The sequence below is a fragment of the Neoarius graeffei genome, chromosome 28, assembly GCF_027579695.1.
Source record: "Neoarius graeffei isolate fNeoGra1 chromosome 28, fNeoGra1.pri, whole genome shotgun sequence".
Classification (NCBI taxonomy): Eukaryota; Metazoa; Chordata; class Actinopteri; order Siluriformes; family Ariidae; genus Neoarius; species Neoarius graeffei.
This window is the reverse complement of record NC_083596.1, coordinates 42,089,441-42,095,440: the sequence shown is the minus strand read 5'-3', so window position 1 is coordinate 42,095,440 and position 6,000 is coordinate 42,089,441. Positions and strand designations below refer to the sequence as shown.

The 6,000-nt window shown below is 37.8% G+C and overlaps 1 protein-coding gene across 5 annotated transcripts in view; it reads left to right on the top strand.

Annotated features, from left to right (window-relative positions):
- Positions 1-756: 756 nt before the first annotated feature.
- gtf2ird1 (GTF2I repeat domain containing 1) overlaps positions 757-6,000 on the top strand; it is a 66,942-nt gene continuing 61,698 nt past the window's right edge. For all 5 annotated transcript variants that reach the window (XM_060912488.1, XM_060912487.1, XM_060912485.1 and 2 more), the window contains exon 1: positions 757-1,015. The gene's annotated coding sequence lies outside the window, so the exon portion shown is untranslated. The remainder of the gene's footprint in view (positions 1,016-6,000) is intronic.

Sequence of the window (6,000 nt, the reverse complement as noted above, 5' to 3'; positions counted from 1 at the left end):
CATTTCAGCTTTACCTTTCAGCATCAATCGAACACACACTACCGTTCAAAAGTTTGGGGTCACTTTGAAATGTCCTTATTTTTGAAAGAAAAGCACTGTTCTTTTCAATGAAGATCACTTTAAACTAATCAGAAATCCACTCTATACATTGCTAATGTGGTAAAAGACTATTCTAGCTGCAAATGTGTGGTTTTTGGTGCAATATCTCCATAGGTGTATAGAGGCCCATTTCCAGCAACTCTCACTCCAGTGTTCTAATGGTACAATGTGTTTGCTCATTGCCTCAGAAGGCTAATGGATGATTAGAAAACCCTTGTACAATCATGTTAGCACAGCTGAAAACAGTTGAGCTCTTTAGAGAAGCTATAAAACTGACCTTCCTTTGAGCAGATTGAGTTTCTGGAGCATCACATTAATTTGTGGGGTCGATTAAATGCTCAAAACGGCCAGAAAAATGTCTCGACTATATTTTCTATTCATTTTACAACTTATGGTGGTAAATAAAAGTGAGACTTTTCATGGAAAACACAAAATTTGTCTGGGTGACCCCAAACTTTTGAACGGTAGTGTATTTATTATTATTATTTATTTATTTATTTATTTATTTATTTTTTTAAACTATCTTTTTTTTTTTTTTTTTTTAATCCCCCTCCCTACACCCACCCACAGATGGCTCTTTAATCCTGTATGTAAATCACAGCCAATGGATGCGGGTGTTGAGCTGGGCTGGGATTAGCAGAGGCGAATGAGTTTCAATTTTACTGGATTACAGAACAAAGAAAAGGGGGAAAGGGGACACTGTCCCTGCGTTAAAGACAAGAAAAAGGACGAATAAACGGAGCAAATCTGACTGTAATCTCAGCGAAAGCGTCCGGAAACGAAGCGTCTCCTGCTCCAGATTATGCGGTTTTGTAAAGTCACTGTGGTGTTGCTTTAGACTGGAATTCCGCCCTGCACTGTTGGATTATTAAACACCGAGAATAAAAAAAAAAAACCAAAAACTGGGATTGACGAGGTAAATACAACCCACAACTGCTCAAAAATAATCCGGTTTTCTGAATCGTATTCTGACGGCTTATAACTACGTAATAACAACACATTTCTCGAGCACGTGACTTTATGGCTGAAATTACAGATTATAATTCTCCCAGGGGGAGGAGGGCGGCTAGCTAGCCCTGCAACTGTTAGCACACATTAGCTCGACATGCTAACCAGAAGAAGGCACACACACAAAAAACGCCTTTTCTAGACTGTTTTAAACCTGTTCATGCGACTTGTGCGGTGTTTAATGACGGGTATTTTCAGCTTGTCGGGCTGGTTTGGACTCTGCTCGGGCAACACGGGGTTTTTCCCCTCGCTGTTAGCAACTTGCTGTAAAACTGAACACTTTCTATTGTTGCTGGTTGAAGAGATGTGTGTTTGGGTTTCAAAAAACAACAAACAAAGCAAGATTTCACCATTCAAGAATCCGTTGTGGTGGGCTGGAGAGATTTGACGCTCGAAAATGACCCGGATATTAAAAATATGCCGTGAACTGAGAAGGTCATGTTATGTTTACAATGTCAAATGCACGTTATTATAATGAGTGCTGGCTAACAGGCTCCTGCTCTGTCAGGGGACAAAGTTTGTGTCGCAAAATTCAAACTGGTTCTTGTAACAGTTTTTAAGTGAAGGACAAGTTAAAGAACAGATTTCAGGTCTTTGGTTTTTTTTTTTTTTTTTGGACAATTCAGAATCCAGTCCTTCCATAGTGCTTTTAAATATAAAGCACATTTTAGGATGAAAATAAACATTTTAGATATGTTATTTTATATTGAAAAATTAGCTGTCTCGGAGAGGACTGTTTTTTGACACAATTCCATACTAATTTGATCAAAATAGTCTGAAAACTTCCTGGCATTCAACATTAAAACTCGACTGTGTTTCCAATGATATGGAACCAAATATGTGTTTTATGGTATAAAGAATGATGTAAGTGCATCCCTTTTGGAGCTACCTGTGGTCAAAAAAGCACTTTTTCTAAATGACACGAGTAATTTTGCTAAATATGACACATATTGCCATACATTCACCAAAAATAACATTATCACCACATTTTTTTTGCATGGTAAATAGAGCTATCACAGGGCTACAATAAACAACCAAGTTTATTTAGTTAAGCCTTTTGATATTGAAGATAATAAGTGTTAAATGTGATTTTTAGCTTGCGTACCCTGAAACAAATTAAGTGACTTTTTTTTTTTGACAATTCAGAATCCACGACTTCCATAGTGCTTTTAAATATAAGGCTGTAAGCTTTGTGTTAGTTGTCTCTAATATTTATGTCCCAATATCTTGACCACATTTAGGATGAAAATAATCATTTTAGATATGTTATTCTATATTGAAAAATTAGCTGTCTCGGAGAGGAAATTTTTTTTTGACACAATTCCATACTAATTTGATCAAAATAGTCTGAAAACTTCCTGGCATTCAACATTAAAACGTAACTATGTTTCCAATGATATGGAACCAAATATGTGTTTTATGGTATAAAGAATGATGTAAGTGCATCCCTTTTGGAGCTACCTGTGGTCAAAAAAGCACTTTTTCTAAATGACACGAGTAATTTTGCTCAATATGACACATATTGGCGTACATTCACCAAAAATAACGTTATTACCACATTTTTTTTTTTTTTTTTGCATGGTAAATAGAGCTATCACAGGGCTACAATAAACAACCAAGTTTATTTAGTCAAGCCTTTTGATATTGAAGATAATAAGTGTTAAATGTGATTTTTAGCTTGTGTACCCTGAAACAAATGACTTTTTTTTTTGACAATTCAGAATCCACGACTTCCATAGTGCTTTTAAATATAAGGCTGTAAGCTTTGTGTTAGTTGTCTCTAATATTTACACTACCGTTCAAAAGTTTGGGGTCACCCAGACAAATTTTGTGTTTTCCATGAAAAGTCGCACTTTTATTTCCCACCATAAGTTGTAAAATGAATAGAAAATATAGTCGAGACATTTTTCTGGCCATTTTGAGCATTTAATCGACCCCACAAATTAATGTGATGCTCCAGAAACTCAATCTGCTCCAAGGAAGGTCAGTTTTATAGCTTCTCTAAAGAGCTCAACTGTTTTCAGCTGTGCTAACATGATTGTACAAGGGTTTTCTAATCATCCATTAGCCTTCTGAGGCAATGAGCAAACACATTGTACCATTAGAACACTGGAGTGAGAGTTGCTGGAAATGGGCCTCTATACACCTATGGAGATATTGCACCAAAAGCCAGACGTTTGCAGCTAGAATAGTCATTTACCACATTAGCAATGTATAGAGTGGATTTCTGATTAGTTTAAAGTGATCTTCATTGAAAAGAACAGTGCTTTTCTTTCAAAAATAAGGACATTTCAAAGTGACCCCAAACTTTTGAACGGTAGTGTATGTCCCAATATCTTGACCACATTTTAGGATGAAAATAATCATTTTAGATATGTTATTCTTTTTTTGAAAAATTAGCTGTCTCGGAGAGGACTTTTTTTTGACACAATTCCATACTAATTTGATCAAAATAGTCTGAAAACTTCCTGGCATTCAACATTAAAACTTAACTATGTTTCCAATGATATGGAACCAAATATGTGTTTTATGGTATAAAGAATGATGTAAGTGCATCCCTTTTGGAGCTACCTGTGGTCAAAAAAGCACTTTTTCTAAATGACACGAGTAATTTTGTTAAATATGACATATATTGCCATACATTCACCAAAAATAACGTTATCACCAATTTTTTTTTTGCATGGTAAATAGAGCTATCACAGGGCTACAATAAACAACCAAGTTTATTTAGGCAAGCCTTTTGATATTGAAGATAATAAGTGTTAAATGTGATTTTTAGCTTGCGTACCCTGAAACAAATGAAGTGACTTTTTTTTTTATGACAATTCAGAATCCACGACTTCCATAGTGCTTTTAAATATAAGGCTGTAAGCTTTGTGTTAGTTGTCTCTAATATTTACACTACCGTTCAAAAGTTTGGGGTCACCCAGACAAATTTTGTGTTTTCCATGAAAAGTCACACTTTTATTTCCCACCATAAGTTGTAAAATGAATAGAAAATATAGTCAAGACATTTTTCTGGCCATTTTGAGCATTTAATCGACCCCACAAATTAATGTGATGCTCCAGAAACTCAGTCTGCTCAAAGGAAGGTCAGTTTTATAGCTTCTCTAAAGAGCTCAACTGTTTTCAGCTGTGCTAACATGATTGTACAAGGGTTTTCTAATCATCCATTAGCCTTCTGAGGCAATGAGCAAACACATTGTACCATTAGAACACTGGAGTGAGAGTTGCTGGAAATGGGCCTCTATACACCTATGGAGATTCTTCTTCTTCTTCTTCTTCTTCTTCATGTGTCAGGCCTGGCACAGGCATCGACGATCATGGTCTGCCAGTCAGTTCTGTTGCCAGTAAGGTGGATAAGATCATTATTGGTCAGTGAACTGTTGGTGGCAAAGGTGTTAAGGCTATTTGTATATGTCATTCTCTGTCTTCCTCGCTTTCCTTCAATTTTACCACTTAACACAAGTTTTTCTAGGCCGTCTTTTCTGTTGATGTGGCCAAAGAAATCCAGTTGTCGTTTTCTGATTGTCTTAATAAGTGAACGTTTTGTTCCTGCCAGCTGTAGCACTTCTTCATTTGTCTCTCTTTTCCCAAGATATTCTCAGCATTCGTCTGAGGAACCACATCTCTGTTGCCTCCAACAACTTCTTTAAGTCATTCGTAATTGTCCAGCATTCGCAACCATATAGGAGGACTGACCATACATACGATTTTAGTGTCCTTAGTTTCGTGTCTGTTGTGATATTTCTGTTTTTGAGTATGGAGCTCATTTTACCAAAGGTATCTTTCGCCATTGCTATGCGTCTTTTAATCTCAGTACTGCAATTTTGCATCTGATGTTATCCTGAAGCCGAGATATTTAAATTTAGTTACTTCTTTGATTTTTTTTCTCCTTTGCAGTTGATGTTGCATGTGGGCTTTTGCTCTTTTTTGGAGATCACCATGCATTCTGTTTTCTTTGCATTCAGTTCTAGCCCTTTTATCTCACTTTCTTCTGATGCTTTGTTGAGGATTTTTTGCAGCTGGTCTTCAGAATCTGCGATGAGTACTGTATCATCTGCGTATCTTAGGTTATTGATGTTCCAGCCCCCTACTTTCAGCCCGTCATGATCACAGATATTTCGAAGGATCATTTCGCTGTAGATGTTAAACAGGTCGGGTGACAATACACAGCCTAGTCTCACTCCTCTGCATATTGGTTCAAATTTACTGACTTCACTGTCTAATCTGATCGCTGCTTCTTGTTCCCAATAAAGATTACGCAGGATTCTGAGGTCTTTTCCATCTATATTTAAGTCAGCTAGAATCTTAAAAAGTTACCTATGGAGATATTGCACCAAAAACCAGACATTTAGGCCAAGTTTACATTAGACCGTATCTGTCTCGTTTTCTTCGCGGATGCACTGTTCGTTTACATTAAAACGCCTGGAAACGGGAATCCGCCAGGGTCCACGTATTCAATCCAGATCGTGTCTGGTCCGGTGCTGTGTAAACATTGAGAATACGCGAATACGCTGTGCTGAGCTCTAGCTGGCGTCGTCATTGGACAACGTCACTGTGACATCCACCTTCCTGATTCGCTGGCGTTGGTCATGTGACGCGACTGCTGAAAAACGGCGCGGACTTCCGCCTTGTATCACCTTTCATTAAAGAGTATAAAAGTATGAAAATACTGCAAATACTGATGCAAATACTGCCCATTGTGTAGTTATGATTGTCTTTAGGCTTGCCATCCTTCCACTTGCAAGTGGTAAGTGATATGCACTGGGATCACACACACAGCGGCTCAGTCCCGAATCACTGCTCGTGTGCTTCACTCGCGCGCTCTGTGAGCTGCGCAGGGCCGGAGTGCGCACCCTCCAGAGGGCACTCGCTGTTCAGGGCGGAGTG